Below are 12,203 nucleotides of genomic sequence, written 5' to 3'. Positions count from 1 at the left end.
TCTCCGTCCACGGCACTCAGGATGCGTGTGTTGTGTCCCTGCTTGGCGGCATCGACGAAGACCGCGGTTTGTTCTTGCTAGTGCTTTTCACTTAGCCTATCTGCTCTGGCTTTTCTCCTAGCGTCGGGTCTGCCTGCCAGAGTGGTTTTGGGTATTGGTTTGATCTGTAGGTAATGTCTGATTGCGGGAGGTAGTGGTGCTCTGCCTCCCGTGGTGTGTATGGGCTGAATTTTCAGTTTATGCAGGATATGTAGTCCCGTAATCGTGTCTGAAAGCCGTGTTATTTGTGCTGTTTTGTGTGCTTCGATCAGCTCCTCTAGGGTGTTATGCATTCCAAGTTGGAGGAGCTTCTCGGTGCTGGTATAAACAGGCAAACCTAGGGCCCATTTATACGCCTGTTGAATTATAGCTTCAATTTTATCTTTGATTTCCTGAGATGATAATAGGGAAAAGAGTAGACTATGCGGCTGATTAGGAAGGCCTGAATGAGCCTACACAAGCCCATTTCCTTCATGCCACTATATATTTCTGTTGGCCACTCTCCTGAGCAGTCCACCAATTTGTTTGGCGGTGTTCTGCAATTTTGTGAGGGCCATGGTATTTTGCGTGTTACGTTGAATGAGCATACCCAATACTCTAGTGGTCAGAACCGGAGGAACCGGGCCGCTTTCCAACATAACTTTTATCGGTGCTTGTTGTTGGGCGTCCGTGCCTGGCGTATTTTTGGCTTTACTTCTAATGATTAGGAGTTTGGATTTCGAGGGGGAGCATGTTAACCCGTTGTGTCAAACATACTCTTGCACAACGTTGGCTGCCTACTGTAACGCGTAATTTATAACACCGTCCGAGCCACTGTTCGTCCAGATTGTAACATCGTCCGTGTATATGGCATGTTTGATATGTGGTATCCTGTTTAGCTGTTGTGGTAAGTTCATCATGGTGATGTTGAAGAGTATGGGCGAGAGGACAGCACCTTGCGGGGTTCCTCTTGTGCCTAGCGTAAACTTTTGACCGCGCACTTCACCCAGTTAGATGGTGGCCGTTCTTCCTCTGAGAAAGTTGGAAATGTAGGCAAACGTTCTTTCGCCCACGTTTTACTGGGCTAAGCCATTTAAGATGGCCTGATGCGCGACATTGTCAAAAGCTTTACTGATGTCCAGGCCCAGTATGGTCCGAGCGGCTCGTACTGGGCGTGGCTCAAGGATGTCTTGTTGCAGTTGAAGCATAATATCTTGTGTTGATAGACACTCTCTGAAGCCGATTAGGGTGTCAGGTAGCAGATGCTCTTTTTCAATGTAATTGTTGAGTCGGATTAATATGATATGCTCCATGACCTTTCCTAAGCAGGAGGGGAGAGAAATCGGTCGAAGGTTTCCCAGTTCCAACTTCTTGCCCAGTTTCGGAATAAAAATGACGGTAGCATGTTTCCAGCTAGGCGGAACTTTTCCATCAGCCCAGTAAGTGTTGAATAGTTTAGTTATCTGGCTGATCCAGTGGTCAACTAAATTTCGGAGCATTTTGTTTGTTATTATGTCTTCTCCCGCTGCGGCAGTGGTTTTAGTCTGGTTGAGGAGTGCCCTAACTTCAGCTTCGTCTATATCGCTATCTAAAGCAGGATTGATTTCTCCTTGATATTTAGCCGGAGTGGGCATGCCCGTGCTGGTGTTGAAGTATTTGTTTTGCAGTTCCCGTATTAGGTCATTCTCCTCCCCAGGATAAGAATGAATTAGTTTCTGCAGGTTCTTACTTGCGTTAGATTTCGTTTGTTCGGGATCTATCAGATGTCTGAGTAGAAAGCAGGAGTTTTTGTTAAGTAATTGGCCATTGAGCCGGTCACACATTTGGTGCCAGTGTTCTCGACTCAACGCTTGTGTATAATTCACTAGTTCTTTGTCGATTTGAGCTATCTTCCTTTCATAAGGTTCTGTTGTGTTTTTGTGATATCCATCTCTTCTGAATACTTTCCCTAGCCTCCCACAGGTGTATAAGCCGTGAGTCAGGGGCCGGGTGATCCTCCTCGATCTCGGCTTCAGTGGTGGCACTGTTCGCGTCTTGGATTAGAGTGGATGTCCATTCTTCCAAGTTTGTGAGTTTTGTGGGTTATCTCTCATTTCTAATGTATCTGAAAGTGTCCCAATTAGTATGTTTCACTCTGAATTTTCCTTTCTTTACTTTACTGAGTGGGAATGTGGCGGCTATGATGTAATGATCGCTGCCTGCATTAGTTTCTGTTTTCCCATTTGGCGAATTCTATGTTTTTGGTGAATGTTATATCAGGAGATGTGTTTCTACAGATGCTGTTACCTATTTGGGTGGGGCGCTCGGGGTCTGTGAGGAGGGTTAAGCCCAGCTCTAGTGAGGTTGTCCATAGGCTGGTCCCCTTCTTGTCACAAGACTTATAGCGCCATGCTGGATGGGGAGCATTGAAGTCACCTACTATGATTAGTGGTGAGCTTCTGGCATGTTTCTGTGCATTTACAATAAGCTTAGAGGAGACGATGCCTCTGTTCTTTGGTGGATGATATGCGTTTAGGATGTACAGGGTGGGGTAAGTTTTCTTCTTGGGGAGGATTTCTACAAAGTTGTAGGCTATATCCTCGAGTGCGAGATCTATCGCGATAGTGGTAAGGTTTCTATGTATCATGAGTGCCGTGGAGGGATTCAAGCCTTCCACCACTGTCGTGTTGAAGGTTGTGTAGCCAACAAGCTTGGCGTTTATGCCAGTTTCCTGTAGCGCAATAACATCAGGTTTGAATGTAGAATGATGGATCCTATATTCGAGAGCACGTCTTTTAGCTCGGAACCCTCTGCAGTACCATTGCCCGATCAAAATTTGGTCACTGGCCATGATAAATGCTTAGGGGTTTCTGCACGTGGTCCGTGTATTCTGATTGGGCCTCCCGCTGGGGGTCGTTGATCTAAGCTAGTATTGTTGTTAGGACCCTCGCCTCTAAGTAGGAGTGGTAATTATGCAATAGGGCTTTGGTGTTGTTGCTGCTGCTGTGTCAGTGCGCTTGTGTTAGCTACTTTGAGCTGATGAAGACCTGCCAGCAAGTTTTCGATCGCAGCTTCGATTCTGGTGAGGCGAGCCTCAGTATATGCCTGAAACTCAGCCTGTTTGGCTTCTAGCTCCTTGAAGCGTGCGTTTATTGCAGTTTCTAGCTTGGCTATTCTGAGTGTCGAGTTTTTTACTTTTTCTCGTTTTTCTTCTGTGGCAATTTCTCGCACTGGGCTAAAAGCTCTGCGCTTTTCTCCTCTAATTCTGTCAGTTTCCATGTTAGTTACCTCACTGTGAGCGCATGCCAGCCGCGGGTGGGGTAAAGGTCGAATTGGAATTGTTTTTCAGTTGCCTGATCTGTTCATTGGCCGAAGCCACCAGTTGCTGTAAAGAGTTTACCAGCTCTGCCAGTTCCCTCACCTGATTGTATTGAGGTTGGCTGGTGGCTGCGTTCTTGATGTCGAACTGGATCTGGAATGGCCGCCTCGAGTCCAACATGTTGACCGGTTCCTGGTCTTGCCCTCTTGTTTGGTGTTGGATGCTGGCTGAGTAGTTGCCGCTTTGCTGGTTTGCCCTGGATCGTCGGTACTCTAACCTACGCTCTTTGGTGGGCCGTTGCTCCAGGCGTTCTTGTTGTTGTGTATTGCTGGCATAGAAGTGCATGTCTCCTGACTGAGACTACAGCTCTTCTGCGCAGAGATGGAAGAATTTATGTTCCTGCTCTTGCTTCTTTTTTGCGACCTCGATCTTGATCGATGGCCTGCCGATTTTGATCTTTCTCCCTCATTGGTGCTGGAGGACATCGATGTCTTCTTGCTGTTATTAGGTTTGACAGGTGTGAAGCGCAGCTTGCAGCTCCTGCTGCCATTGGGATGTTCGCCGAGGCAGACTACACACTGTGGTGTACATGTTGGCTGTTCGCCCAGTGGCGGTGGGGGATGTTCTCCACCGCATCTTCGGCATTTCGGTATTCTAGGGCTGGGCAGCGGGCACACTTCTGTGTGGTGCCCAAGCTTCCTGCAGTTGAAGCAGGCCTCAGGTCTCTCTCTGAAGGGATGCACTTTCAAGGTGAAACACCGGAAGCGGATCATGGCAGGAAGCTTGTGTCCGGCAAGAAGGTCCATCCATAAGGTCTCGCACAACCTTAAGAAAGTCGCGGCAAGGCACGGCGTACCAATGGTGTTTTCCGCACCAGAAAAAATTGGAAGACTGTGCCAACGTGTGTGCGATAGAAAGAAGCGCGGCTGTCAGAAGAAACATAAGAGGGCCTTCGTTAAGTGTTCCATGGTGGTTGTGTACTCCATACCCTTATCCTGCGGAAAAGTGAACATTGGCCAAACCGTACGGTGTATTAATGACCGATTAAGGGAACACGCCCAAAAATTAACGAAAAGAGATGACAAGTATGCGCACCTGGTTGCGCATACATGTCATCTCGTGTGGGTGTGACGCACGATTTTACGAGACGAAGATTCTGGGCAGAAGTGCAAGTAAAACTGCACGTGAAGTGTTAGAGGCCTTTTTCATTGAAAAAAAAAATAAAGATCACTGTGTAAGCGCCCCTTCAATTTCGTTATTACCAAGCGAACTTCAGTTTATCGCTCTAAGGCTAGGATATTGATTAGCTGTACGTTTTTGATAATGTATGCTGTTGGCCTTCTTTGGAGTGTGTGCGCACAATTGTCCTGTATATATCGAAGCCTTCGAGCTATGAATAAATCAGTTGGAAGTGAGCGCTGTGTGTTTGATGCATGGGTGTGTTCGTGTGTGAGTGATCGTGTCAAGTTTTCGCGCTCGAATTAACTTTTCGGGATGCTCTACCAACTAGCCCAACAACAAGTTCTTTTAGAATCATAGCATGTGTGCCGTGTGCGACGTGACTTGCATTCCTCACTCATGGTGCGCTTGCAGCCGATTGGTTACCTTGATATACATCATAATTGGCATTGCGTGAGGTGACTATGGCGAACATGAATGGCAGGGGGTAATATGAAAATCATGACATGCATTTTATGTATAGCATGATAAGCATGCCACGCTCATGGTACGCTCGTGGCCGGTTAAGTGTAAAATCGATACACCAATACTGGTATTGCGTGGCGTGACTGTATGACTAACACAGGGGTAACGTGATAATCTCAATATGCATGTCATGTACGGCATGCCATGTTAATGGTCAGCTCGCGGCCGGTCTCGTAACATGCATCTTATGTATACGGCATGATTTATATGCCACGCTCATGGCGCCTTCATTACCTTCATTGTCACGTGGCTTCATTAGGTATGTTCCTTCTTTAATCTTTTACTACCCTTTCCCCCTTCATTTGCCTAACTTCCCTGCCTTTTCATTGCTCTCTCTCTCTCTAAGTACTATGTAACAAAAAAACGAGCACTTGGTACATTGCCCTTCTTTCGTACAAACGGAAACAAGGTAGATGAACCTTATTTAAACAATGTTAATTTTGCGTCGCTTTATCTTTCATCATACGCGCATACGATGAAATCCAGCCCAGAGGGAAAGCCAGCATACATATGCGAGCTCGCGCTCATGCACTCTGGCTTTTTCATGTCAAATTGTAAGACTTCCGCGTTTGCGCTAAGTCTGCCAAGGTGGAGGAGTGCGTTCAACTAATAGAAAGTTTTTTTTCACCATATATTTAGCGAAAAAAGAAACAATTAGGCGACAATATCGAAGACTTGCAGACAGACTAGACGTGCTCGGACAGGCCTGCTTATTTTATAAGACGCGATAAGACGTCTTGCTAATTACACTTCTGTCTTTGCTGCCATCTGAATGTACGCTTAATCATTACAAGAACTACACACCACCCGGTACGACGACAGAGCTTATTGGAAGTTTGCCCGCCGGCGCTTAGGCACGCACGCTCAGACGGCGTCGTGTCGTACTAACAACAATGACATTCAAACGAAGTGACACGTGAAACGTGCTGTTCTCTCCCAGAACCTTTTTTGTACGTAGTGCGAATGTCCGTTCGTGGAGGACATGCAAGCCCCGGACAAAACTTCCGCCTGAGAGATTTCTCACCCAGTCTTAATAACGTTCACTTAGTTTCGGAGCGACCGACCACGCTGCTAATGAAACGCCTATATACAGTTCGCTGTCACTCTTGTTTCTACTTTAGCTTTGATACACAACTCGGGTGCGTGAAAGCTTCTGTAAATTAGAATTCTCTTTAGTCTGTCAGACGTATTCCTGGAGAAACTGGAAGTTCTATAGCGCCCTTTTAATTTCTTTTGGCCCATTTCATTCAACACGCGTTCGGCTGTAATACACTGTTCTGTAAACGCCTTCCTAAAGGGTAAGGTTAAATCTCGGGCGAGTTGGATCACATACATGTTTAAAAAGCCGAGCGCGAAAACGGCTGGAAAGAAAGGAGGAGACAGGACAGAGGACAACTAATCTTTATTTAGAAATGCGAACACATATATACCCTGGCAGGCAAACAACACGTGTCCACCACAATATCACAAATATCGCACGAACGTCACCATCACCGTGTCGCCACTCTGCCTCACCGCACACGTGTTCATCTTAAAGATAATAAATCAATCTCTTTTTGAGAGAGGGTTACAGACGCCCTACTAACGCATTGATCTTTAAGGCGTGCAATTTCAGCCGCTTCCATTATCTCCCTATATAGTTTTCCTTTCTTTGTGTCTGGCAAGGACCTTAGTGTCGCGAAACATTGGTGTGCAGCCACAATCTCTACAATGGATGTAAAGGGAAACTCGGGCAGCTTTTGAAGGGTGTTATGATATGGCCATTTTCAAATGGCAAATGCAGTTCTCTAAGACGTAGTGTGGTTCTTTCTACGGAAAAGTCTCGTTAATAATGTTAAACGAACACAAAAAGGAACGATGTTTCGAAAGCATAACAGGTACAGCTGCTTCGTGGGGCGTATACGATGTCGTCATATGCATGGACGTGCAAAGGTTTCTCATCAGGTAAGCCGAATGTCGACGCACTGACCCCCCCACCCCTACCCCCCTTAAAAACCGGTCAGGTCCGGAAGAGTTGAAGCTTCGCAATGAATTTGCAAACATAAATGACTACGCGCTGTTCGCAACGGTCCGCTTTAGGTCCTTGGAAAAGTAAAGAATTTTCGGAATGCAAGATTGGGGCTCTTCGGCCACCTAAACCCTGCATGGCATAACACTGGAATGTTAACAATGACGGGTCTGGCACGACTAAGTAATGCTATGAGGCAGACTGTGAGCCTTGCCTTACCACGTTTCATTATGGATATAGCCTCATTAGGAGGAAAGGGAGGGAGGGGTGCTTCTAACTCTCCTATGCACGCGCCTATCCTGCCGTAGTTTAAACCCAGTCAGTAGACATGGTCTTCACGCTAGAAAAGAGAAACTGACACGAGTCGTACCAGCTGTTTGGAAGTTTACAACGGCCATTTCAGTGGCTTGAAAGAACAAGGCACAATCAAAATAATTCAAGCGCTCATCGTCAGTAGAACTACCTGTGGTACAGCTTACTTTATACCTCATGAAATTGAAGAATTGAACATCCTCATTCATTGGGAGGAGGCAGAACAACAAGGTAGAAGGCAGTGAGGTTAACCAGACACTTGCCCGGTTGGCTACCCTACGCTGAGGAAATGGGGAAGGGGCGCACAAAGATGAGAAAAAGAGGAAAGATAAGGGAAATATTCGAGAGAATTGTCAGTATACATGGGCTGACGCGTATGCAGCGTTGACACTCTCCGTATATACGGCAGCAATAAGCATAGAAAAAACAAAATAATGCTCGCTTTCCTTGTTAACGAGCTGTACCATTTCGATTATGGAGTTGGCGCAGTTTTTACACATTTGCTGCACCTTGGCCTTCTCGAGCATTCACTCTGTCGAGCCATCGAACATTTTCATTGATTCTTTCGCTCAAGTAAGAAAGTTCAGCTGCGTAAGGAAGTTCGGCTTCTCTCAGCTCATGCCAGAAGAGCTCGGAGGTACCGCAAAACAAGCGCAAAGTAGTGGGACGTTCCGGGATCAAAGCGAACGCTATCCTCCGTGCACAAAAGCGAGGCTCATTTATAAGCCGCGCGATCATCGCGGTCGCAAACAAGGAAGCAGCAGAGGCCTTTATTCTCTTTCCGTGTTTACTTTGACGGCGGAAAGAATGCGGACAAGAGGAGCTGAAAATGGCGATAGATGCGTTGTTATCGCTCAGTAACAGAAGCGTCCCTTGGTTTTGTGTGGCTGCTTGACTTGCAAACCTCTGCTCGGCTCCCTTTCGCCGTTTTCGTTGGCGTGCATGTTCGCCGACGCTTCGATAACATAATGCCCTCGGCGTGCACGGTGAAAAATAAGGGGCTCATTCTTTCTTTGCTCGCGCCGCCAGAATGCGCTCGTGGTGCTTGTTGCGGCTAAGTGAAAAAGACGACAGGGAACACGCCAGAGATTGTCGCGCAAAAAAGAAATGAAAAAATGCGCAGAATCGTGGGCTACGCTCAATAAAGGCGTCGGCTTTGAAAGAAGGGACGCTTGCAGAAATCGCGGTAGATATGCCCTGCGAAAAACGAAGTCGTGGTTTTCAAAAAAGAAAAAGCCAGTCACATCTATATGGTGCGGGAATAATGGTGATAGCTTAAACTGAAAGTTACAAGCACCTTACGGGCAAAATTCCAAGCGAGAACACGAACAAGGATCAGACTAGTTGGTGAGGATAGTGTGGAAAGAAGGGTTTTGCGCTTGTGCTAAATCTACACCCCCTAGACTCGAAGGCCTGAAAACATGCCATCGTGACGTCACAAAGCAGCCGCCGCCGTCACGAAGCGACGGCGGCGCCTGCGCGCCTCTTTGCAGTGAATTTTAGCGCTTGTACGTGCCTTTTTAGGGGCGAAGCTCCTTATGGCGTGGCTTGTGCGTCTTTCGTTGTACGTAACCTCTAGTGGCACATACCCGAAATAGCGGTCCTTACGATTGTGACCTCCAAGGTGGTTCCGGTGAGAGATTTTTTCTGTGCGTTGTTGAACAATAAAAGATAGTGCTCAATGCACATGTTAATCGCTGCTAAGGGGGAATGAGAGAAAGGAGCATTCGGCCTTTAGGTAACGCGCACGCTGCGATCCCCATTAGCTGCTATTGGCATGTACATTGAGCACGATCTGACAAGAAAGGGTTGCTACGTTATACTCGCTGGGTGTAACCTCCTTGGTTTTCGAAAGGTTTAGCGAGCGTTGGGCCGCAGTGCCATGAATACAGTGAACTAGTATATACCATGAACTCGTTGTGGTTAAACGTGGGAAGTAAACCCGAAGCGCAAGCCGTAAGAAAGTGTGCATGTGCCACCTCCCGTTTAGTCCTTGAAATGTCCGCTGGATGGCGGTGTTCTTTATGGAGAATATATGATGAAAAGATGTGAGATGGTGGTACTTAGAGTGCTGAATAGATAAACGAACGGACACACAGACAGATGCATGGATGGACGCATGAACGGACGCAGGCGCGGTTGCAGGGACGGACGGACGAACAGACGCACGCACGGACGGGTGGATTGACGCATGGACGGTTACACAGACGTACACAGGAACGGACGGAAGCAAGAACGAATGGACGGACGAATGCTTCGCCCCCTTCCCCATCATACACTCCGTCGATACCTGCCATTTTTTTTCTTTTTAGCCAGTGTCCCCCCTTTTTTTGCGCCTCATAATTCTTTTTGCAGGAGTGAATGAAATAAGCGCAAATATTTACGGTCGTGTAAGCTTAACACATTTTGACATATTCTTTCCCTTGCACACCGTACGAAAAGTGTGCTTAATATTAGGAATTCCAAGCACTTAATTTAAGCTTAGTAGTAAGCACAAACACATATGTGAAAAAATCAGAGATGTTAAAAGTTTAGTCTACTGGTTCTTGGACATCCTGTAGGTACAGCGGAAAATTGAAGTATCGGATGCGTCTGCAGGAGTAGTTTCTCTTCTTAAAATTCCTCGAATTGCGCTGTTGCCCACTTGAATTGCACATCGATCTTTTTTGAGTTAGTGGCTCGGCGATCTGCGAAAGTGCCTTAACGGAGCGTCTGTGATAGGCGCGCAAGCCGCCGAAAAGTCGACTTAATGTCCTTCTTGTGTTTGGGCGGCCTATTCCCGTGGCCTCGTACGCGAAGCGGTACTTTTCTGGATTTAGGTTGAGTCCGGAAGTCTTCATTACTTGAAGTTCAACTTAAAGGTGTCGGAGGTGCTCGTCCAAAGTTGAGGCAAACACGAAAACGCAGCCCAAGTACACGAAGCAAGTGTGCTACTTGGCTTCAAGTCTGCCAATGCTGTATCCATAACTCGTTGGAAAGTCGAAGATACCGAGCAAAGAACAAAATGCATGACCTTGAACTCTATCAGGCCGTCTGGTGTTATAAACGCAGTCCTTTTTCGGTCTCTCTCGTCAACTTCGACTTGCCAGTAGTCGGCCTTGAGGTTCATCGATGCACCGCGTTGCGGAGTCGATCTAGGGTGCCATCTATCCGTGGGAGAGGATACACGTCCTTCTTCATAATTCGGTTCAGGCAAAGATAATCCATACACAAACATGAGGTTTCACCTTTGTTGTTCACAAACACCACAGGAGATGGCCACGGACTCCTGCACTGCTGAATGATATATACCGTCACGTAACATTTCATCGACTTGTTTCTTGACGGCATCGCATTCTCGCGTCAAAACTCGATACGGGCTCTGCCAGATCGGTCGGGCAATTTCTTCAGTTATGATGCGATGTTTCGCGAGTGAGGTCTGTCAGATTCTTGACAACCCCGAGAAGACATCCTTGAATTCAAGAAGCAAGGCTTTGAGCTGGTGGTGCTTGTGTTTCGGAAGGCCCGTGTTGACGATGAAGTCTGGTGGGCACATTGATTCGTCGAAGCAGGTTCGGTAGTATCGAAGAGAGTGACATCATTGCTGGCTTGCACAAATTCGTCCATGTAGGCGATTGTCGTATCGAAGTTGAGCTACTTATATTCGGAGCCAAAGTTTGTAGCATTACCTTTGTTTTATCATCATGCAGCTCGGCCACGCTTCTTGCGACGCAAACGTGACGGTTCGGAAGCTGGTGCTAGTCGCCCTCGACGTCGCCTTCAAAGTCTATTTTTCAGTGCCGATGAAAAAAGACGCCGGGGAGAGGCGAAACGGTGACCTGCTGTTCTATAACATTCAATGTTGCGATCCTCTGGCGTCGTGTTGGGCGGCAGTGCTTTTGCTAAGGTTATTGTTATTGACTGAGGTCTCTGCAGATCGGTGATGGCACCGTGATGACTCAAGGAGTCCATCCCAAGTATCACATGTAATGTTGTAGGATCACAATGCTCGCAGGATAAGTCAGGTTATTGACAATAATTCTTTCTGTGCAGACTCCTGCCACCGTTATTAGATGAGACGAGCGGTCCACATTGCGAGCCTTTCCCGTTAGCCTTGACTTTCTTCAACGTCATGGCGAACGATCCACTGATGACACAGTACTTTTGTTCCGGTGTCGACAGTGACGAAGTTGTGGCCGTCGTTAGTGCCTTTCTGGAGGTGCTGCTGACACGTTTTTCTTGTAAAGTACTTTACCATGTACCATTTACCAATGTTATGACGTATATGGACACGTATTCCCTACTCAATTCTCAGCAGCAAGGCGTTCGTGTAGTCGTTTTTTGTGTACAACACTGTTACTTGAAATGACATCCGACTTGTACTGCATCGTTTTGGTAAAGGTTTCTCTGTTGACTGCTTGTTCATAGATTGTAAAGAACCTTTGACGTTGTACTCCACTCAATATTGATTGAAGAACTAAAAATGTATAATTTGGACGATCCCGTTGTCACTGGATAAACGAGTATTTATATCTAAAAATGCAAAAGATTGTTGTGTAAGACATCCCGGGAAGTTGATGTGTCCTCTAGCATGCCCCAAGGGCCAACAATGGGTTCGCTGTCGTTCCTCATTTACACATGACATCTACATAAATGATATAGGGACTCCCCTTTACTTTCATTGGCATCATTGTCTGTTAGTGCGACGCCTGTCGTTGCGAGGAGACGCTATGCCACATCCTGTTTGACTGTCAGGTATATGAAAAAAAAAAATCAGTAAACAGGGGTTGTCTCGAGCCAACATTTCGACGAGTGGACTTGTCTTCCTCAAGGCTAGAAGGGAACTGATTTCTTTAGCGCTAGCGCGTCTACGCTTCGTATCCT

This window comes from Rhipicephalus microplus, chromosome 1, assembly GCF_043290135.1.
Source record: "Rhipicephalus microplus isolate Deutch F79 chromosome 1, USDA_Rmic, whole genome shotgun sequence".
Taxonomy (NCBI): domain Eukaryota; kingdom Metazoa; phylum Arthropoda; class Arachnida; order Ixodida; family Ixodidae; genus Rhipicephalus; species Rhipicephalus microplus.
Note: the sequence above shows the minus strand (reverse complement) of the source record.